We start from the raw sequence: 24,466 nt of genomic DNA, 5'->3' as shown, positions 1-24,466 counted from the left end.
AATAGGCTCTGTTGTTGACTAGAAGCGTTTTATGAACTGAATTAAAAGTTTCCAATATTTGTCACAAATAAAGACTTGGTTGAGAATTCTTGCTAATCAATTGTACATTATATGAAACTGTTCTATTTTGAGATATAAAGAAGGATTGTTTGCCCAACCACTGAAAAGGTCATGATGCCTTCCCCACCCCTCAACCTCTCATATACATATTCAAAAAAGTTTTTTATATGATTTGATAAGTCAGCGTAATGTAGTTCATTAAAGCTACTTTCACCCCCTAATGACTACTTATAACCTGTTTTGGCATTTTGTGGTATCCTAAGCACATGCTTAAGTTTCCTCTTTGCTTATTCCAATCTGGGATACCAAGTGTCCATTTATACATTTTCCTTTTTTTTAGGTTTATTTTATGCATTTCTTTATCAAGATTTATTTGAAAGGGAGAGAGAGAAAGAGCATGAGCAGGGGGAGGGGCAAAGGGAGAGAGAGAATCTTCAGAACAGACTCTCCGATGAGCACGAAGTCAGACATGGGCTCGATTCTAGGACCCTGAGATCATGACCTGAGCCAAAATCAGGTCATGATGTCAGGCCAGTCAGGTCATGATCTCTTAGCCAACTAAGCCACCCAGGTGCCCCTGTACATTTTCTTTAGCATTGTGCCCTACTTGTATACTTTTTGATTAATTTGTAAACCAGGGATCTGTTGACAAACTAGTTTCCTGGTTGAAGGCTCTAATTCTGATCTCAAGTGGATAGGAATTATGGCCTCCTGGGCTTCAAAGGGAATAATACAAGCTACAGAAATTTTCTTGCTCCTATTGCAGGTGGGTAGAATGGTTGATATGGTATATATAACTCATTATGCCACTAGAATGCCATAGAAACCTTTTTCAAAAATTGTGGTCTATGTATTTTGGTATAGGAAATGTTGATACTTTTGAAGATAAATATTGGAAGAGGTTCTTGCTGCCCCCAGTGAGCTGGAAATTAACATTTTTGAAATATTGTTCCTGCCATTTTGAAACTTGAGAATTCATTAATTACTTTTAAATTAGTTGTGGGAGTTGCATAATCTTATAATTGTAACCTGCCAATAAATCTCTCTACTCTTTTAAAGAAACATATTACAAACAACTTGAAATATATAATTAATTAGGAAATAACTGGAAAAGCTGTGAGACAAATAATACTCTTGGGTAGATAAATGCAGATAAAATCTTGAGTTACAAATTAAGTCCTGTATTAAATTTCTTTTCTTTCTTAAGGGCAAGGGAAAATCAGAACACAGAAATATTTTTGAACACCAATCATATATTGCGGTGACAAAGATCACAGATATTTTACGGATACTGAGCAGTGCAAAATTTAGTTTGAAATTCCCTGATCTCTGTGGATATAATCCATGAAGATTATATGTTCTATGTTTTTTGTTTAATGTCTTTTGGCTTTCTTTGTCAAAAATTCTAGTGATAAATAGGGAAGTCATTTGACTTTTGCCAATCTCAGTTTCTTCATTTATAAAATAAAATTCACACACACATGAATGCGTGGGCGTGCGGACCAGGGAGGAGGAAAAAGATATACATTTCATGGTAATTAAATCTTGAGCTCTGGGGTCAGAATGGTGTGGACTGCTGTCCTGGCTCTGTCATTTTCTGTCATGACCTTAGGTAAGGTGATTCTCTAAACTCCAGTTCCTTTATTTGTGAATAAGGATAATAACAGTACTTACTTCTAGGTCTAAAATGAGGAATGTTTTAAAAATAAATAAATAAATAAAAATAAAATAAAATAAAATAAAATAAAATGAGGAATGCAGTTGAGTGCATAGCACCGTGCTAATATCTTGGACTTTGTATATAATGATTAAATTAAATCATTTTATTGTTTTATTAAAAGTATTTTACAAATTCATAGTGCTAGTTGCTTTAATCAGAACCATTTACCAAAAGTGAGGGTCAAGTGATGTCTGTATCTTTCTCCACAATATCAGGGGCTATAGCTTCCCTCCTCAGATTCCCCATGTAGCACGTTACTAATTTCATAGACTAGCATCTACTTCTACAACTAGAAATGACTAGAGCTAGCCAGAAATGTCTGAGCCTATCTTTCTCATTGGATTATAAATTCTGGAGGATGGGGACCATATATTTTGAGGTGAATTTTAACTGCATCCCCACTGCAATTATATTGTCTGCATGTAGTTAAATTACCAGCAAAGATAAAATTTCAGTCAACAGTTTCTCCCTGCAATATTGAGTTGTACAACAGAACAGCTGAGAGGGAACCTCTACCTGACTTGTCTCTAGTTAGGAGCCCAGGTCTCCTAGGATGAATGCTGGTGGGGCTCCTATATTGAGCTTCAGGGTGAGGCCTTCAAGGGGTGCTAAGAGGGATGCTCAGTGGTTGAGCATCTTCCTTCAGCTCAGGACGTGATCCCAGGGTCCTGGGATCGAGTCCCACGTCAGGCTCCCTGAGAGGAGCCTGCCTCTCCCTCTGCCTGTGTCTCTGCCTCTCTCTCTCTCTCTGTCTCTCATGAATAAATAAACAAAATCTTAAAAAAAAAAAAAAAAAGGGTGGTGGTGGTGGTGGTAAGAGTACTTTGGCTTTGCTGGTCTCCGGGAGGAAAGCTAGCACTCTTGATGTTAACATGTTGTTTGCGCCCTGTGCCTCCTTACAGCCATCCACAGACCCTATTTTGTGCCGATCACTGTCTGCTCTTTGCAAAGAATATTTGTGAAGGGATTATGAGACCTGAAGTTCTATTTCTGCTTAATAAATCTGCTCTCCTTCTAAACATACCCACACAGGCACACATACATGCACATATACACAACCATATGTAACCATATGCACAATCCTCATTCAATGTTAGTCCTGGCCTGGACTGCAGTTGGGTTCTTTATAATACCACGTTAATGGTGTGAAAGTGTCTGGAAATAAAATTAGAGAAATCTGTCATGCAGTGTGTTTATTGTTATGCATGAGTATATCCATTTTAGAAGCGGGTGGTACTTTACATGCTATTTTGTATTACTTGAGAATAATTATTTCAATTATTTTTCTGATGTCTCTATATTGTTCTGGAGAAAAATTTTAGACATAAGTGATTTAAAGATCTCATCATAATCATGTCGAATTAATTTAATTCATTAAATTGCTTCTGAGCTTCTATTACATACAAAGCACTGAGCTAGGCGATGTCAGAGATACACAAATGAATAATAGTGCATGGTCCCTGGTCTCTAGAGAAGTAATAATTTAACATCATTGCCATCGTCAAAGTGTATTTCTTAATGGTGATTCTATCATATGTGGTATGCCTAATGGGGGATGAAGCTAGCTAAGCAAACATCAAAGCCTGCTCAGACCTTTTGTTGAAAAAGAGAATGTATAAACATAAATAATAATATGCTAGTTCCCAAGACTTACTCTTGACAAACAAAACAAACACCAATAAATATGAAATACATTCAATTAAAATTATAGTAAAGCCTAATTTTTCCATATTATGGAGGAAAGAAAATGTTTAGGCATTTTAATTTTCCTGATAATGGAAACTTACATTCCTTTTAAAGCATCGAAGCATTTAAAATACTAACCAATTTAGGCTATATCATTCTAAAATGTATGATCTATTTCTCTTCTCTTCTAAAAGTATGTATCCCAAACCAAATTTAACATTTTCTTAATGAGACTGGGATATTATTGTGAACATCAAATAGCATGCTGTATTATAAATAGGAAACTTTTCAGGAACAATATTGGGATGTACAATACAGTTACTTGACAATTCTAAGTATTTTTTCAAAAATCTTGTTCCCTTTGTGGTTTAACTGTCTGAGTCAGTTACAACTGCTATGTAATAAGTCACCCCAAACCCAGCAGCATGGAAAAGATCGTTTTATTATGCTGTTAGATTCTGTGAGTCAGGAATTAAGTATAAGCAAGTAAGGACAGCTCTTATTTGCTCTGTCTGGCCCCTCAGCTAGGAAGACTCAGATGAGCAGGAGTGACTTCAATAGATCACATCTGGAATATCTGGGACTGGAGGATCTAGTTTCGTGATGGCATCTCATTCACTGTCTGGCGCCTGGGCTTGAACACCTCAAGGCTGGGTTGAACTGGGATCATTGACCGGAACACCTACACAGGGCCTCTTCACATGGCTTGCGCTGTGCACAGCCTAGTGATGGCGTTCTGAGAGGGAAGTCCCAAGGAGGGGCTCCCAGGAGGCGAGTGTTCCAAGAGGAACAAGTGCAAGTTTCATGGCCTTATCTCATGGCCTCAGAAATCATGCAGTGCCGTTGTATTAGTAACAAGTGAGTCCTAAGGTCAGCCCCAGATTCAAGGGGACGAGACTTAGACTCCACTTCTTGTTGGGGCCATGGCAAGGTTACACGGGAAGAGAACATGAGGGATGGGAGAGACCCCATCTTTGGAAAACACAGTCTGTCAGCAACCACTTGTTACTGCTATCAACAGTATCTTCTCCCTCTAGGATTCCCACATAATTAGTGTACAGTTTCAGTTCTAAAGTAGCAAAACAGAAAACCATCTTTTAAAAATTAAATGTAAAATCAGAATATGCAGTCATTTGGGTGAAGCCTAAGGGCTCTCTTATGAATGGGGTGGCTGAGTTTTAGTACAGTGACCTGAAGTAGCTGGTCAGGTCAGCTACCTGGCTGCTATGAGGCCATGGGAGGATGCAGCAAGAAGGCAGCTGTCTGTGAGCCGGGGAGAAAGGCCTGGGGAGAAACCAGACCTGCCAACACCATTTTCTAAATACAGGCATACCTCAGAGATATTGTGGGTTTGGTTCCAGACCCCTGCAATAAAGCAAGTCAAATTAATTTTTTTGGTTTCTCAGTATATATAAAAGTATATTTAAACTATATTTTAGTCTGTTAGGTGTCCAATATCATTATGTCTAAAAAAACAGTGTGCATACCTTAATTTAAAAAGACTTTATTGCTAAACAATACTATCATCTGAGCTTTCAACAAGTCATAATCACCGATCACAGGTCACTATAACAAATACATATCATAATAATGAAAATATTTGAACTATTGGAAGAAGTACCAATGAAGTAAGCAAGAGCTGCTGGGAAAATGGTACCAATAGATTTGCACAATCAGGGTACCTGGAAAACCGTCAAATCATAAAAAAAAAAAAAAAAAAAAGGAATTATCTGCAAAACACAAGAAAGCAAAGTGCAATAAAATGAGATATGCCTATAGTGCAGGTGGTTGGACATTATGGACTGAATCGTGCTCCCTCCCAAATTTGTACATTGAAGCCCTAACCCCCAGTGTGACTATTTGGAGTTAGGGCCTTTAAGGAGGTAATTAAGGCTAAATGAGGTCATAAGGGTAGAGTTCTAATTCCATTCCTACTGGAGTTCTTTAAGAAAAGGAAGAGGGGTGCCTAGGTGGCTCAGTTGGATAAGCACCTGACTCTTAATTTCGGCTCAGGTTATGATCTTGGGGTCTTGAGATCGAGCCCTGCATGAGGCTCCGCACTCAGTATGGAGTGTGCTTGAGATGCTTCCTCTCCCTCTCCCTCTCCCTCTGCTCCTCTCCCCACTTGTGCTCTCTAAAAGAAAGAAAGGAAGAAACAATAGGGGTGCACACACAGAAGAAAGTTATGAGAGGATGCAGCAAGAAGGTGGGTGCGTGCAAGCCAGGGAGAAAGGCCTGGGGAGAAACCAGACCTGCCAACACCTTGATGTTGGACTTCCAGCCTCCAGAACTATGAGAAAATAAATTTTTGTTATTTAAGCCACTCCGTCTGTAGTATTTTGTAGGGCAGCCCTAAATTACTAATATACTGGATAACTGACTTCTCAGAGCATATGGTCTTTGTCCTCCTGCCCCCCAAGTATGCTCACCTACGCTCCCTTTGCTCTACCCAGATATTCACATGTTTCTATCGCCCAAGCTGTTCCTTCCTTCTTGTCTGGACCTATTAACTCATTTCTCAAGGTTCAGCTCAGATGCCATCTCCTCTGTGTTTTACTTAACCAACCATCCAGACAGAATTAGCCGCTGGATCCCTGTGCACATACCTTGATTTTATCATTTTTAATATTGAGTGGTAAGTAGTCATTTCCGATCTCCTCTCCCTTGCCAGAGAATAAGGTGGTTGATGGACCACATCCTGAATCCCCCAATTTCTGGTACAGAGCCTGACATTTAGTAGGTGCTCAATACGTGCTAGTTGATCTAATACATTATTACACTAGAAACACATAAAATTTAAGACCTGGAAGACACCTTAATGATAATCTAATCTAGACTTTCATTTTACAGTGAATAAAAGGTTGTTTCAACAGATAGTCCAAAGGAAGTCACCACCACACTTCTGTTAGTACAAAAAAACATCTTGAGAGGTAATAATTTTAGGGATGATTGAACAATTGGAAAGGCATGAGCTCATAGAGCTGAGAAGGGGAATGTGTTCAAGGCATCTGGGTGGGGCATCGAGAAGGTTCACAGACAGAGGGGGATGACTGAATAAAGTGAGTACCAGGTTACTGTGTGCACATCTAACATATATTATTGTGATTTGGAAGGTCTTTTCACAAATATTCAAAGAAACTACAAATGAAAATGTTATTGTTTTTATTATCTGTATCTCTTCATTTTCCCTACCTAGTTTTTGATGCAGAGGTTATTAGTGACACAACTCAGAACTTTATTTAAATGTAGATTCCTTTATTTTCTGAGTTAGAATTCCACTGTGTGTGACTGCAGATAAATTAAAATAATAAAAGCACATTTCTCCTCATTTTGGTTTTCCCACCCAATCAAACCTAGAGTAAGAACCAAAATCTTAAGCACCTCCTCCCAGTTCATTTCCCACTGGCAGGGCTGCCATCTTTGATTCCTCATCCATCTTCCTTCATAAATACTTTCCGTTCATTGAGGTTCCTGGGAGACTCCGTTGGTTAAGCAGCTGACTCCTGATTTTAGCTCAGGTCATGATCTCAGGGTCATGGGATCAAGCCCCATGTTGGGCTCCATGCTGAGTGTGGAGTCTGCTTGAGGATTCTCTGGCTCTCCCTCGGCCCCCTCCCCCACTCTCTCTCTCTCAAATAAATGAATGAATCTCTAAAAAAAAGAAAAAGACTTTCCATTCAGTCCTTAGGGGAAAATGCTAAGGGTTTTAAGAGCAGGATTACTTTCTTGTCTCCTAAAACACACTGGCAGTTGGACTCCAGGCAATAACACGTGAAAGGACCCGTTTGCCATCTGTTTTTTGGAATGGTCTTTATGTCTAAAGAGACAAAGGAAATAAAAAATAATGACAACAACAAAATAGCAGAAAAGGCACAAAAGAAGGCTAAAATTCCATGCTCTCAGTTATGGAGACAGAGATGATAACGTTATCAACACATGAATAACAGTGCAGGAAGGGCTGTGAGCCTTCACGCAGAGGACGGTGAGGAGCTCAGGTCACTGCCTGGCTCTCCCAGGTGAGCACACACAAGCTGTGAGCTTGGGCAATGAAGTGGCACCCGGTGTGCATGTGAACTTGGGATAATTACCTTCTTGACTCTCGGTTTTTTATCTGTCAAATGGGGATAATGATGCCTTTCTGTGGGGTAATTGTGAGGATTTGGTGAAATGATAAAAGGGAAAGGCACTGTGCCAGGCTCTCCAGAGACAGATTTCCTTTTGTCAGTGGCAATTCTTGGGTCCTATTTCTAATTTTTTTTTTTGAACGAATTCCCTAATGTCTTTGGACAAGTCAGGCCTTTGAAGCTCATTTTTCAATGAAGAGTTGGGCCAAGGGTATCTCTTTTAACTGTAAACTGCTTAATGAATAGGGACCCCCTGATGAGGCCATCACTGAGCTTTGATCTTGGCTTCCTCTTTTCTCCCTTTGCTTGTTGGGTCACTGCAGGATCTGTGTTAGGAACCTTTGTGAGATAATGGCAAGTGACTTGTCCTTGTACATACCCAGGATTTATCTTCATGCATGGATACCTCCTAAAAAATGTTGAGATTCCTAAGTAGGTAATGCATGCAGATGAAACATTTAATTGTGCTTTCATGGTCTGGGCTAGTATAAGCACAAAGTTTCTGTCATTTGGTCAGAGCTTGGATACCTTCAAGGTATCAAATCCTTGTGCCTCCAGGTTCCCACACTTTGTAGAAGCCATTCAGTCAGCATTTATGCCTAACAAAAAAATGGAGACTTGAGAGTTAATGATTTGAAAGGACTTTAGTGTAGAATCAAAAAAAAAAAAAAAAAAATCAGTGAGAGTTGAGTATTGAAAACTGGAATGTCAAATGTAGGCTGACTGCTTAAATTGCCCAGGCCTGAGATTTCCTTTGTCTCTGCGAAGGTAGACACTTCCCAAACTGTCTGTTTTATCTTTTGTATGTTAGAGGTAATGAATGTCAAACCCTCCTTTTCTCTAAGGTGCGCAAGAATTAATGGGTAGCTAATAAGCATTGATTCTATGATGTAGTAAGCATGATTTGTCTTCAATGATGGGAAGAAAAGTCCCTTCAAGTTGCGGTTTTCTAGAATATAATGGGGACATAACATAGAATGAAGAAAAAAAGCTTTGGAAAAGCAAGAATGTCCCTCTGAAAAGAGCACTGAAGTGAGAAAGGAAATGGCAGTGGGAAAGGACGTGGGTGGAAGAAGATGATTCAGCTGGAGGGGGCTGGGGTGAGTACTGTGGGCGGGCCTGACCGAGTGTGAAGTAGGCGGGTAGTTATGACTAGCATTGAATGGGAGATAATTAAGAGCAAGTTGGTACCAGTAACTGCCAGGGAAGGGAAGAGAATATGTCCAGAAAAAGCAGTTCTTTATTTTAATGCTGAATTAAAACACCTACCCATTTGGGGCTTGAGAATTTCATTTTGAAATGAAAAAGTATTTGCTGAAAACAGAATGCAGAAGATTAATTTGAAATTTTACATGCTTGCTTCTAGTTGTTGTGGTGAAGAAGTTTCAAAATGATATAACTGTGCGGGGTACTCCTTCGTGGAAAGGAACATGTATTTTAAAATATCAGCCATTCCATAAAGGAAAAAGCAGTGCTGCTCAAAGTCATGCACAACACGAGTATCAAATTTCAATTTGGGATTAGCTACACATACATTTCTGAATCGTTTTTAAGAGAAAGGACTGAAAATGCACAGCTTCCATCGTCCTTTAAATAGCTTTCTGGATTGAAGAGCATTATAATTAAACCGCACCAAGTGTCACTGTAGAGAAGCTTCTAAATTATGGGTCTGAATGGGGGCGAGAAATGCTGTTTGATTGCTTGACAATCAAACCCAGAAAATGTTCAGATATGCGCAACCCAGACTTATTGTAATTATATCAGATGGAGAAGTGGGAGGAATAGGTGTAGCCTTGAATTCAGTAATTACTTGTTTATCTCTCCTTGAAAAATTTCAAAGAAAAACTATTCATAAACACTCAGGAGTGCATATTCACAGAATAGTCTTGTATAAGAAAAAGCATATTAACAAGTGATCAGTCCTTTCAGTGTATCCTAGAAATCGATTGTGAAAACATGGCCATGTATGTCCTCAAAGTACTCTCAAGCTTTGGAAACTGATACATTGAACTCTTCAGGAAGTATTTTATTTCAAAAACAGAATGTCAGAAGGGATGTTCATCAGGGCACTGAAGTCTATTGCACCCCATTTCACCTAGCTCCTTGCTCTCCTGAAGCTCTTCCTTTCTCTCTTAAGGTGGGAAGGAATAGGGAGATGCTAACAGACAATTCAAAACCTACCTTTTAAACCCAAAAGATTCCTCTTGGAAGGAAGGTGAGAACTTAATGCCACACAAGCACCTTTACCAAGTGTTCGATGCCCTACTAGGTACTACATATGGGAACAAACAGACATTTGACTGGGAAACGAATTTCAGTGCCTGAGAACTGTCAGGGTGAACATGAAGACATAGCACATTTTTCATGACCCTTCCCCAAGTGAAAAACTAAGACCATAAGTTATATCTAATACATGTGCTATCCATGTAAACAAAGGATCTCATGTTCTCCAGTCTTCTGGATTCCTTTAACATTTAACTAACTATGGATCTAGTTTCCATCTCATGTAATAAGGAAAGTCCATTATCATCTTCCAACCTTCCCCCTCCTGGGCATTTTTCACTCCAGATTCTTACTCCTGGTTTTGTATAACAATTAACAATTTTTATTTCATAGATAAATGAGTGAAATGTAGAATATATTCAAGAATAATTAAACAATTTAAGAATTGGGTCGAATGGTTTTTTTCTAAAGAGGAATATTTCTCGTCCCATGAATGAACCATTAGCCAGTCGTAGAAAGACAGTTTACTTTTGTAAGGAGAAGATATTTCTGTGGGTCAGAGATTTCCCAAGACAGTCTCAAGGGTCTGGGGATGCAGTGAGTCCCTCATCTCTGGAGGTGTTTGAGTATTTACTGGCTACATTAACTTGAGATTTTCTTATAGAAGTAGACCCTAAGATGAGGATCCACATGAGTAGCTTATCCAGTGGGTATTCCCAGGAAAGAGTGACAGGAAATATGGATGTAAGACAAGGAAAGGATGCTGGAAGTGAAGGATATACTGTTCACACAAGAGTCCAATGTAGAAACAGGAACTCTAATTGCACTTGGAAATTCTGGAGGCTAGTGTAAAATACTCACCTCATTTATCCTTCCAACAAACTGAGAGCTGGGATATTCATACACAAATTTCCATCAGTTGAGGTTGAAAACTACTCCAGGAAACCATTAGTCCTCTGCCACTTTCTGCCTACCTGGTGCTAGACTGGCAGTTGAAAGCCAGGCTGGCACACAACGAACTGGTAAGAATGAGAATATGTCAGGATCTCACTAGGTTACACTAGCTAAAAATTTGAGAAGCTATGGTAGAGAAGAGACTGCAATATGACAACCCAAGGACTGACTCAAGCAGAGAGATGTATAGTGATTGGTTTTTCAGTGTTGATTTTTTACATTGAATTTGAATGACCACAGCTCCTACCATGCCTTCTTCTTAAGCCCCATACTTTCTACTCTTAGTTTCACACATTTGCATTATTTGACTGCTCTTAGACTTTGCTGCCCTGGAGGAAATTCAAATCTGAGACGATGGATGGGTCTGGGAGACCTTAAAGGTCACTGCCACCTGTGAAATTCTGTGGTGCTCTGACTAGATGATCCCTAACACTTTCAGCAATAAAATTCTGTAGATTCAGTTATATGCTATCTTTTTAATTATCTTTGCAAGTTCCTTGAGGCCAATAGTATAGGCCTATACATGCTCTTGACTGATTAACATGCAATTATGTGTTTCTAAATGCTAATAAGTAGAGCAACATTAGTGTATAAATTCACTGCCACCATAGTGTTTGCACTGTAAAAGTGTAGCTTGACACACATCCAAATAGATAACAAAGAGAAACAGCTTAGTATTCTGCAGGTTTGATTCAGGGCCTACCTACAGTCCAGTGAATTTGTTAAGGCAAGTGTGCACATTGATGCTTACGCACTTAGTCTTAAATCACAAGGAAAGATGACCTTGGCAGACAACATTAAAGCTTTTAAAGATTGGCCTTACATTATGCTAAGTGCAAGAAGCCAGATATACAAGGCCATACACTGTATGATTCCATTTATAAGACATTCTGGAAAAGACGAAACTATATGGATAGAAATTAATTCCATAGTTGTAGGGTTGGAGGTTATGATAGGGGTAGCTGACTACAAAGGTGCAGGAGGGAGCTTTGTGGGGTGATGGTAATGTCCTCTGTCTTCTTCATGGTGGATTACATTACGGTACACATTTGTCAAATATCATCAAACAGTACATACACACAAAAAGGATGAATCTTATTGTATTATATATTACATATGTATATACAATATATTTTTATATATATTAAACCTCAGTCAATCTGATATTTTAAAAAATTGAAAAAAAAAATCAAACCTCTAGGCCCCAGGCAAACTCCTTACCTGCTGCCACACAGGAAGCTTCCTCAGCATCCTGAGAAAACCAGGGGAGGCTTGACTGGATGTCCTCCCAGATAAAAACACATAGTTCCCCTTGCCCCTGAGTTACCTCTTATTTTAACATTCCAAATCATCTTTGCTCCTCAAACATGATGAAAACAGGTCAAGGATGAAATAAGATTTGTTTTGTTGCTCTTCTCAGCTTCCTACAACGGTATCTGCCTTAAGTCTTTTTACCTCCAGTGTTTTTCTCTAGGCCCTATTTCAGAATTCACATTTTATTATTTTGACATATTCTTTTACTTATTTAAAGGATATTTATAGGGGCTGTCTAATTTCCAAGCAAAATCCTAAGCTGTAAGAAGCATAAGTTGAGAGGAGAGATGATGTGGTTTGATGAAGCCTGAACACCTCCAAGATTCTACTTCGAAAGCTGGAGGGCTTGTCTTCCCTGTCAAACCCATATCTATTTTCTTGAATTCTCTGTACACAACACATTCCTGAAGAAACTTGTCCCCGTTTCTTCCGAGGGTAAGCTGCTCTCTGGATGTGGTTAGATCTGGGGCAGCTGCCAAAGGCACTAACCTGAGGAGCAGACGCCGGGATGCAGTATCAGGTGTCATTTCCATTTCCTTGGACAAGGGAGGGCTCTCATGCTGCTCCATCAGGGAATGAGGTATGGTTACACTGACCTGGGGCCAGCACCATGTGCTCCATGTCTCTATTTGCCTAGAGCATCTGGCACATTCCCCAGCCTCACACCAGGTACTTGGTAGCTGTCGATTATTTGACCGACTGATCTCTACTCCTAGGATTTCCCTCCTGAGGGACATGCACTCACCCCTCGTAGTTCTGCTCCATGTTCTGAACCTCCAGATCCAGGGCTTCCCTCCCAGGCCAGCCCTAAAGTCTATCCTAGGTATCCCTTGTTTGAGCTTTCCAAATACCTTCTTACACTTATCATAGCCTAACTCACCTAAATCACTCCGTATTTTAATTGTACCCAGATTTCTCTGTCCACCCCCTCTTACTGTTCCTCACCACCCCCTCCTCCAACACTAAATTATGAGCCTACTGAGAGCAAAGTTGTTGTTTTTTTTTAATTTCTGGTGTATGTGTGTGTTTCTATCCATAACATTATAGAGTCCTTATAAATGTTTGCCAATTTTTATTGGTTATGTAACCAATAAAAATTTGGTCATGCTACTTTCATAAGTTTGCTGTATTAGTTGGAAATGATTTCAAATGCAAGTAAAAAAAATGCCTTGGTAACTTGTATTGGCTTATACAAGTAGACATTTCTTTTTCTGGTATAAAAAAGGTTTGGAGAAAAGCAGCTAGTGACCATGGTATAGACAGGCAAGAGGTCTAGGCCAGAGATTCTGTGATGTATTTGACTTTTCCTTTATGATAACGAGATGGTTTTTAAGTGCTCAGCTTTGAGATTAAGTGGAAAGGAGTTGTATTAGTTTTCTTTTGTTGTGTTACAAATTACCACAAACATAGGAACTTAACACAAATTTGTTATCTCACAGTTTCTATGGGTCAAGAGTCTGGTCAGTGGTTAATTGAATTCTCTGCTCAAGGAGTCACCAGACTGCAGTCAAGATGTCAGCTGGGGCCTGTCATTCGGAGGCCCAGGGTCCTCTCTGAAGCTCACTGATAGTTGGTAGAATTCAGTTCCTCGGGCTGAGGCTCTCACCTGCTAGAGAATGCTCCGCAGTGGTTCAAAACATGGCTGGCTGCTTTCTTTTAAGAGGCCAGCAGGAAATGATCTCTTTTGAAAAGTTTGCCTGATTAGGTAGGCCCACTAGGATAATCTTTTTTGATTGACTCAAAGTCAACCGATTAGTAACATAATCATGGAGGTTCTACCCATACTCAAGGGAGGGGATCCTACAGGGCGTGCACACCAGAGGCCATCTGAGAACTCTGCCTACCACAGGAGTGATGTCACTTCTTTCCTTCGAAAAGCAAATGGCTTCTTAGATTTCCCCATACTAGAGTTCTGCTTATGACTCATTGGCCAGAACTAGGTTACATAGCCGTTACTAACTGCAAGGAAGGCTGGTAAAGAGGACATCTGGCTTTTCCAACTTCTATAGAGAAGATAAGAAAAGGAGAGGGGCTGGGAATAGATGTTGGATTAGTCTATCAACAGACTGTTCCCCCAGTCAAATCCCCTCAAAGCCTTAATTATAGAATATTAGATCTGAAAGAGCACTGAAAATCATCTAGTACAGGCTTTCCATTTTCTAGATAATAAAACTGAGGTCCAGAGAACTCATGTGACTTTCTTGAAGTCCCACATTATTTCCTTTGAGGCACTAGACAAAAGTGACCCTACCACATTCAGCTTCTCTGGTAGTAGTCAAATCTCCAGAAAAAAAAAAAATCATATAAATAAAGTAATGGTGGAATAATTGCTCTTGAAGTTGATCACTCAGTTGATCAGGGCTCAATCCTGATGTACGTTCCTATCACATAAGGCAGGTTTCTGCTTCTAATCATAATTTGTGAGGCAAGCAGCTCGGGCAAGAGTCCTGGCTGGTACAGAGAGCAAGTCCGCATGAGTTTAGAGGAAGATAACCCCATCTCAGGAAGTCAGGGAAAGCATCAAAGAGTGCCTGGAATTTGAAATGGGGCTTAAAAGACAGATAAGGCATATCATGGAGAGATCAAGGGGGAGCATTCCATCTAGAGGGAAACATCGAAACAGGACTAGATATGTTAAACTAAAAAAATGTACAAGGAGTACAGAGATCAACTCAACTCAACCAAGGCTGGGTTTCAGAGGGGCTGATTTATTAGTGTAGGAAAGAGGTGATGCTAATTTGATCTTGAAGGGTGACAATGGAGGTGAAAAGGATGACAGTGAGGATGGAAGGAAAGTTGTATATGCTCATTGGACAGGTTTTCACTGAGTTTTTAAGCACAATTGTAGAAAGTGTGTTTATTCACTTTCTAGCCCCAGGCCTATAACCAGTGCCTGCATGTACTAAATATTCAGTGTTTTTAGTTGAATTTGTGAATGGTTTAGTGCAGAGGATAGAGGAAAGGATGATATGAGCCACTTGAGGCTGGATTGGAGATTGGGAGGAGGTCCAGAATTGAAGAAGGTACAAAATTTAGATTCAGACACGTTGAGCTCCAGGTACCTCCTGGAACCCAGGGATGATGTCTAGTAGGTCACTTGGGAGAGGCACCCAAGAAGTTGATGAGCCTGGAAAGGTTTACTTGCAATTTGTAGCTATGAGGGCAGAAAAAGAAGGTAGTGGAGAACCTTCGGTAATGCTTACATGTAAGAGGAAGACAAGCCAGAAAAGGAGAACGACTAGTTGTAGAATTGCCTAGAGAAAGAAGATTGTGGATCCAAGAAGGCAGAGAATAAGAGTGTCTAAAAGAGAGTAGCTAACGGTTGTTGAACAAGATAGTTTTCAGAGAGAATGAGGCGAGAAACAGAGAGTAAGAGTTTTAGGAGTGAGTAGGGGGAAGAACTGACAGCTAGTATTGTTCACCTTTGGAAGTTTTAAAGATTTTATTTTTATTTATTTTAGAGAGAGAGTGTGTGTGCATGAGCAGGGGAGGGGCTATGGGAGAGGGAGAGAGAGAGAGACTCTCAAGCAAACTCTGTGCTGAGCACAGAGGACAACGCAGGGCTCAATCCCGTGACCCTGAGATCATGACCCGAGCCAAAATCAGGAGTTGGATGCTTAGCCAACTTAGCTTCAGTTTGGGGTGATGGGTCAGAGGAAAAGGAGAAAGTGAATATAAAAGAGAGATCCTGCTTTAAAGGATGAGGTCCTAGCATCTGGAGGGTGTTGGAAGGTGGATTCAGAGAGGAGGCAGTCCTTTTTTTCTTCTGAAGCAAGAGGAAGAAAAGAGGAGAGAGGAGGAAAGGAAGGCTTTTTCCATTGCCCTGTCACTAACGGCTTCGGGCCACTCTGAAAACCTCCCTAAATCTCAGTCTTCTCATCCGTAAAGTCAAGCCTAGGCCTCAGTGGGCACTAGAGTATGATAAACTCTACAATTTTGCCCTGGACATATTTCTGAGGGTTCCCTCCCCTCCCCTGCTGTTCTTAAGCAATCAATTGCCAATAATGACGATAACAGCAATAATAGCAGACACAATTTATTGCATGTCTCAAAGGTCATGCCCAACCAGGATGAATTCTGAAAAGCTAAACAGTGGAGAAATCACCAGAATGTACCCTGAAGGATGGATGTATATGTATGTACATATATAAAATATCTTAGTATTCTCAAATCATATAGGTAACACAGTGTAATGCTTATTCTGTTTCTTTCCTGAGTTCAGTCAACTCTCATCTCATTTCTTCCTGGATTTTTGTCTGTTCCTGTACATAGTTTTTGAATTCATGATTCAAGACATTTTTCATATTCCCAAATGCTTGCTTGAGGATATATAATTCAGTTTGGACAGTTGGTGAGTTTTCTCCCACTTTGCCATTATTTGCAAGAGGAGTTTTTAATGAGTTGAATTGTTTGGATTCCTTTATTTATTTAGTTTATTTGTTTTTTAGATTCCTTTTATTTTTATTTTTATTTTAATGATTTTGCTTGGATGAAGACTGATCTGCATTTCCATGGACAGGGCTGAATGGTGTGGGGTGGTTGCAAGATTTCTGGATCAAGAGTGCCCTCTTCTGTCAGTGTAGTAAAGTATGATTTTCTTTTTTCTTTTTAATGATTAATTAATTATTTTATGGAAGAGGAATGATAGGAAAAGAGATTATGCTTCCTTCAATTAATTAATTAATAAATTAATTTCCATTTTAGAGGGCTAGAGGATCTGATATGTTCCTAAATTTGCCCCTCACGTCTTTTCCACTTATTGTGCATAATTTCTGAGAGTTACCTCTATGGTATTTTCACCCCTCTGCCCAAAACTTTATCTTCCCAAGACTGCCTCCTTGCACCTCACACACGTGGCTAAGTACCTTTCCTGTTGTAAGTGTTCTGATCTACCAGCACGTTTTTTCAGTATTTTCAGAATTAGGGTGGACTTCCTCTTTCGGGTGGTGGTTTTAGATCAATCTTAAGTCCACCACTAGCTCCCCTTTTCTATATTCTGTACAGTTTTTCTCAAAACTTGTTTTTCTGAGAGGGACTTGCATCAGGAATGTGGGGGCAGCTTGCTGGGGTTCAGTGTTTGTTTTTCTATTTACAGTTAATTTGAAATTTAGACATTCTATGTTTTCTAGTTATTGGGAAGACATGGGCATTATATAGTGTTATTTGATCTTGTTCTTTGTGTTTTCTTTTTTTTTTTTTGTAAGATTTTATTTATTTATTCATGAGAGACAGACAGAGAGAGAGAGGCAGAGACACAGGCAGAGGGAGAAGCAGGCTCCATGCAGGGAGCCAGACATGGGACTCAATCCCAGGTCTCCAGGATCAGGCCCTGGGCTGAAGGCAGGCGCTAAACCACTGAGCCACCGGGGCTGCCAGTTCGTTGTGTTTTCTGTGAGGGAGTAAGGTGGGAGATTCAGATTTATACCACCACTGTTATGTTGGCCACCTAGAATTCCTTTATAATATTTACCCTAAATATAATTTACCAACAAGATATGTAGAAGTCCATTGGCTCAAATTATTTCATCTTGAAGCTTCTGTATCAGTGAGAATTCAGTTGGGCCACTGGTTGAGGAGACTCCAAGGCCAATGGCTTAAACAAATTAGGGGTTTTTCTTGTGTAAAAAGAGGTAGATGGTAGTGAGCATTGGGGCAGCAGCAGAGTGATATCCGTCTTTATACCTCTGTGACATCTTAACCTTTCTCTTATGGCTGCCATAGTTTTAAGAGGGCTTCTAACATTGCTTCTAGAATCCAGCCAGGAAGAAGGACAGAGTACACAGGGCAAAAGGCATTTGTTAGCTGCCAACTTCATTTTAAAGATCTTTACTGAAAGCCCCATCCAAAAACTTTTGCTTATGCCTAATTCAGAGCTGGGTGAGTGATAATCTCTAGCTGCAAGGAAAAATGGGAAATGTAGTTTTTGTTCATTTGGAGCTTTCTGTTTGTTTTTCCTAAGTACCTTATTGCCCACAACAAAATTGGGGAGCTATTAATAAGGAAAAGGCTATTGAGTAGGCACTAACAATTCTCTTCCACAGCTCCCAAATTCCAGAGCCAGAGAATTGTTGGTCTTGCACCATTGACTCAGAGACAATTCTCAGATCCATGACTATTGACCATCTTTGGGAGGTCCTTGGAGGATCTTATATCAGGAGAGGTAAGAGAGTAACAGAGGGTCTGACCAACTATGGAAAAGGGCCAGAATAAAGCAAGACTAAACATTGTTCCAGGCTGATTGACCCTTATCTCAGCAGAGAGCCAAAGAGCTAATAAGAAGTTCTTTTTTTTAAGAAAACACACACACACACACACACACACACATATCAAGGAATGCCTTAGTTTATTAACAAAGACATAGTTCTTATATCTTTTCTCTTTTCTCCATTTTTTTCTCTAAGTGGACATAATTCTATAATGAAAAAAACTTCTTTAGGAGATAAAGTCTAGTAGAAGATCATCTGTTCTCAGCATGGAAAGCTCTAATGGGCTAAATTCATTTCCAAAACGGTGACATTCAGCCATCTCATCTAACACACACACACACACACACACACACACACACACACACTCATAAAGACTTTCATATGTGACACCCTCATATCTCTAAGTAATCACTAACTCAGCTACATGTCCATTTGAATAACCTTATTTGTGAAATACAGACACTATTCATTTCATTATTCTTTGGTCTTAAATGTAAGCTACTTTTGTAGGTACCCCAATTATTTAAGATTCATTTCAGAGAGTAGAGAATTAGATAGTGAAAAACCTCCAAATCCACACATAAGCATCCAAGTTCATAAACACATCCATTTATTTACTTTTAAATTATTGTTACCTAAAGTGAATCTAGATAATGTGGTTCTTACCCTTGTGCAACACAAAAGTGAATAAATGTTTTTGCCTCGAAAAAAAAAGAAAACATTATGCTAAGTAACATAAGCCAGGCACAAAAATTATATAATTGTCCATTTTATGTAAGAATATGAAATATCTAGAATAAGCAAATTCAAAGAGACAGAAAATAGATTAGAAGTTATCAGGGTTGAGAGAAGGGAGTTATTGATTAATGGTCACAGAGTTTCTGTTTGGGTGAAAAATGGAGGGAATAGGAAGTGGTGATTATTTGTCTGATGGTGTGAATGTAATTAATGCCACTGAATTGTACACTTAAAATCGATTGAAATGGTAAATGTTATGTTACATATATTTTAACCATAATAGAAATCCCTTCCCCTGGGATTCCCCCACCAAAATTAGAAGGTGACATAGCTAGGCAGGAAGATTCGGAGACAGCTTCCTTTATGGGAAGCCATTGGCTGTGCCTTGAGACATGCATGCAGATGTATGCAGTTGTAGACTTATACATGCATAAACACAACCCAGGTACCTAAACACAGATACCCAGATAAAGGCAAGTGTTACCTACCTCTTGGTATATACACACCTACAAACCTACAGTCTGTACTTTGTATATAAAGATGGTTGGTTTTCAACCACCATCAGAATTCAACCATCCACACAGTAGAGGTGCATGCACCTACACAGTACACCATGTGATAATATAGCTACGCAGGTTGACCAAAGAACCTGTTCACCTACTGAAATGCATGTTCTACATGCCTACACACACAGAGACACCCCGCAGAAACCATGGTGCCTGATGTAACAGTGAACGGGTTCAAGGGCATGTAAATGGATTCACTGATTGATAGGTGGGAGAATCAGGGTAAGAGCAACAAGGTAAGTGTTGGAAGCTAAGAGTTGTCCGGAAGGGAGGCCATTAGAGGATGGGTGAAATGAGTGGGTGGGAACATGATGGCTGTCATAAGAAAACATCATACAGTTTCTTTGTCAAAGAGATTCAAATCAGAACAAGCTTGAGTTGCCAAATTTTACTTTTCTCTCACCTTTTACTGTATGATCTCTGGTTATTAGAGAACACGCTATACACTCGATTGCCTTGTAATTACACCAGCCCTTCCAGCTGCTCCCAACACAATTCTAGGGGAATTCTCAGGTGAGTTCAGTGAGCTTCTTTCTGTGTCTTCTTCCGGCCCCAATACAGTGAACCTCCTCACATTGAGTTCAACAGGGAAGGTGCTGTGCCCATTGGCCCGGGGCTGGGGACTGTGGTTGGGGAAGGAAGTCCCAGGCTGACCAACATCTTTTGACCAATGATCAAGCTGAGGAAGTGAGATGCTGGGCATGGTGAGTCAGGAGCCAATGATCAGCATTTAGAGCAGGTTCTCCCAAGGGCATAGCCAATGATGAGGAGACAGACAAGATCTTCAAGGGGAGCAAGAACATTGAGGACCGAGTGCAAGGTCTCCCCCAGGACATATCTTTTGGGTTGCTCCTGGTGTCCTTTGTGGTTGCAAAAGCTGCACCTTAGCAGACAGTGGCTTATGGCAACACTTGGCAGGAGTCCACCAGGGAGCTCCCAGAGGAGGCAGAAGGGCCCTGTCTCTAATCTCCTCCCTGGGCCTTTCCACCTCAGCGCTAGCTCTTTATTCTCTCTCCCGTTGGGGGGCTAATTCCCTTTTACCTCCCATGAGAATCCTGAATGACTGTGAGAGTTAACATCTTCCTCTTCTCTGTCAGGAAAGAGAATTCTCACTGCCAACCAGTAAAGTCAGAATGCGTAACATGGAATTATCAGTACCTCCCCTTTTTTTTTTTAAATTTTTTTAAATTTATTTATGATAGTCACACAGAGAGAGAGAGAGAGAGAGAGAGAGAGGCAGAGACACAGGCAGAGGGAGAAGCAGGCTCCATGCACCGGGAGCCCGACGTGGGATTCGATCCCGGGTCTCCAGGATCGCGCCCTGGGCCAAAGGCAGGCGCCAAACCGCTGCGCCACCCAGGGATCCCTACCTCCCCTTTTTTCAACCTGTTTTTGAAAAACCATAAAATAGCCTAGGCTGGCACAAGATGTTACAGTTTAGCAAACCAAGCAACATCTTGGTGTGTTCTGTTTTTTCCTGAGTTCCATAATACAGTGATTTCCGAAGAGAGTAAACTCACTGATTGAATAAAAGTTTTGTTTGTTTGTTTGTTTGTTTGTTTGTTTTTAAGATTTCATTCATCCATTCATGAGAGACACACGGAGAGAGAGAGAGGCAGAAACGCAGGCAGAGGGAGAAGCAGGCCCCATGCGGAGGAGCCTGATGCAGGACTCGATCCCGGGACCCCAGGATCACATCTGGAGCCAAAGGCAGACGCTCAACCACTGAGCCACCCAGACGTCCCAGATGTTGGTCTTTAATAGAAAACCAAGATTGGCTTTGATGTTTGATTATAGGTATTATCTTTTTAAAAAGTACACTGCTTTCGATTAATCTTTAAGTATAACTGCTATAATTTTAACAGATATTAATAATATTTGGGATGTGTGTCTGTGACAGAGATACATGACTTTACTGAGTGAAGTCTACAGTTCATAAAATCACTATTCTCAATATCTGAAGTAATTACAAGTGTTTTTGTCACTTGGCTGTTATATAAGTCCATATTACAAATTATTTGAAGATAAAGATTTTGATTCTTGGATGAAATTATCATGTTCTGGCTCTTATTCTGAATTCAATTGAGGTAGAAAAATTATTCTATCTTTGAAAATAATTTAACTTTTGTAAGCATGCATGCATGGATAACTCCAAAATGAATAGTGAACTGCAAAAAGCTGGAACCTCTTCTGACAGCAATTTAGTTCTGGAAGAAATTAAGTAGGCGAAATATCAGAAGTGTGTGGCCTCTTTTAGGTATAATACAGACTCAAGGCAACTAGACAAATATTCTTGACTTGGACCATCTGAGAAAAGATTCTGACTGTCTTTCCATGTGATTTGCATATAACTCACATGCCTACACAAAATATCACAAGCCAGCTGCCTCTGCAGGTTTCCTACTCAGAGGAAAGAAAGCAGACCATTGTCAGAAGAGGGAGGTGAGGAATGAAGAGCAGCAGCTATGCGTGGACTCCACGGTTTGTCTAAGCCGAGCACTGAGACAAGGGCCTGCACCCAGAACTTGGGTTCCCCAACCCCGTACCCACCCACCCACACACCCTGAGAGCTAGGACTGCTCCAGGTGCTCGGGCTTGGGGGCCTGAAGATAGAGCCCCTGTGGGTAACCAGGTGGCATTTTGTTTTGTGTTTTTTCTTTGAGATGTACATGGATAAAAACTCTGTGTTTCTGTTTTAAATATTAGGGGGTTTTCATTTTTTTGCTATAAAATAAAAAATCTAGGGGCACCTTGGTGGCTCAGTCAATTATCTGCCTTCAGCTCAGGTCATGATCCCAGGGTCCTTGGATTAGCCCCACATAGGCTCCCTGCTTACCGCTCCCTGCTTCTGTCTCTCCTTCTCCCTCTTCGCGTCCCCCTACTCCTGCGAGTTCTCTTTCTCCCTCTCAAATAAATAAATCTTTTAGAAAGTAAATAAGATAAAAACTAAACTTCTTTTTTAGAGAATATCACTTGTTTATGTTGGAAAATTAGAAAACATAAGCAAAACAATTTTATATATATAAAATCGTCAGTTTATAAATCTATGCCTCAAATATTTCCATTTTGATTTTGATTTAATATATAGTGTGTGTGTATATAATCATTTAAAAAAAATCAAAATGAGTCTCTGTGTCCCAGACATAGAGATTTATAAACTGATATTTTTTAATGTATACGGGACATTGTTTGATACTACTATATAGACATTTGCGGCATCATTCTTGGCCACATGATATTTTATTAGAAGTAGTATTAAGTTACCTTCCATTGCTGGACACGTGTCATAGAAGTGTTTCACCATTATTAGCAATGCTATGCTAAAGACACTTGTACCCGGTGTCTGTTTATAATATCTGTTTATTTCTCCTGGCTAAAATTCTAGAAGTAGAATTATTAACTATACTTTTTTTAGGGTTTTGATTCATTTAGGTAAATTTCCCTTCAGTAAGGTTATCAGCTTACATTCCAACCAGTTCCAACCAGCTGAGTGTTATCATGTTCACTTCTGTATACTCTCAACAAAGCAGAATATTAAAGTTCTTAAAAACTGGTTCTTTAAAAAATAAGATGAAGAGCTTGTGGAGAGCAACATAAAACTATAAATGAAGGAAATAAGGATAAGGCAAGAGATATAATATGTTTTCCCCCAGATACCTCTAACTCTAATCAGAATGCCTAGTTTTTCTTCCCCGTATGTATGTATTCAGGTCATGTGAGGGACGTTGTAGTAGACACTCGCCAAATTGATTTCTTTTCTTCTTCTGCACACAGCAAGACTACATATCCCAGGCCCCCTGAGGCTAAACGTGATTGTGATTTTTTTTGGCTAACGCCATGTGGGTGGAATGATAATATGCTGTGGAGCCTGGCCCCTGATCCTCCCTGCCGTTCTCCTCCTTTGCTCAACGCTGAGGCCTCTGAAACCTTGGAGGACGGCAAAGTCTCAGGAAGGAGGAGCCCAGGTCCCTAAATCACCGCACGGAAGGCCATTTGTCAAACCCCAACACCAAATGATTAACATATGCAATTAATAAATTCTGTTGTCTTAAACCACCGAGAGTATAGAAAAACAGTAAAATTCAGGTAAACAAAAGAAAAAATTACCCAGATTCTAAAGCCCAGAGGTTAACTAATTGTTACAGAAAGCAGCCTACCCTGACAAATCCAGACATGTTGCTGCTTTTAGTCAACCCACATTGGAATTAGTGGTAAAAAAATTAGGGCTTGGTATTATTTTCTCTTTCACAATATCGTCCTCCTTTTTAGATACCTGCTGTGGAAAATAATAAGCTCTTATGTATACAGTGATTATATATGTACATAGAAAACTGTGTTTATGTGTAAGGTGTATTCTTCTCTACATACATCTCCCATGTAAATATTCATGCCAAAGGGGTAGGAAATTAACTTAAATAAATAACTTAATCTTCTTTGATTTTGGATGATGTCAGCCTGTGGTCAGAAATGCACACTTCCATTTAAGGGAGCGACAGTTGTAACCAGTCATTCCATCTGTTCCCCAAATTCCTAGCTCCTTCGAAGTTAGGCAGAAGTGTGAGCAGAAGCCCCAGGTATTTCTTCTGGGGGGAAGCAGTGAAAAGCCCACCTGAGATTCTCTCGTCCGTGTCCCTGTTGCAGTTACCAGGGGGCTGGTGCAGCCACAAGACGGAGAGCCTCCATCATCCTCTTCCTCTGTAATGCATATGTGTGTGGCCCAAGCAAGAATCCAACCTTTCTTGCGTTAAGCACTGGGATTTCCGGTTAATTGGATAGCAGCACTATTAACCCATCTTGTCCTAAAACAAGGCTCACACAATTCTCTGCACCCTCCACATCAGCAGCTCAAAGCTACCATTAATCATCCTCAGACTG

The 24,466-nt window shown here is 40.1% G+C and overlaps 1 long non-coding RNA gene across 1 annotated transcript; it reads left to right on the top strand.

Annotated features, from left to right (window-relative positions):
* Positions 1 to 6,430: 6,430 nt before the first annotated feature.
* On the top strand, positions 6,431 to 23,657 carry LOC112656605 (uncharacterized). Its single transcript, XR_003134496.3, has 5 exons — positions 6,431 to 6,525; positions 18,123 to 18,241; positions 20,153 to 20,295; positions 21,163 to 21,388; positions 23,366 to 23,657. It is a non-coding gene; the product is annotated as an uncharacterized LOC112656605 (long non-coding RNA).
* Positions 23,658 to 24,466: the final 809 nt, after the last annotated feature.

The sequence above is a fragment of the Canis lupus genome, chromosome 37 (assembly GCF_003254725.2).
Source record: "Canis lupus dingo isolate Sandy chromosome 37, ASM325472v2, whole genome shotgun sequence".
NCBI lineage: Eukaryota > Metazoa > Chordata > Mammalia > Carnivora > Canidae > Canis > Canis lupus.
The sequence above is the reverse complement of the archived record's forward strand: the minus strand, read 5'-3'. Positions and strand labels throughout refer to the sequence as shown.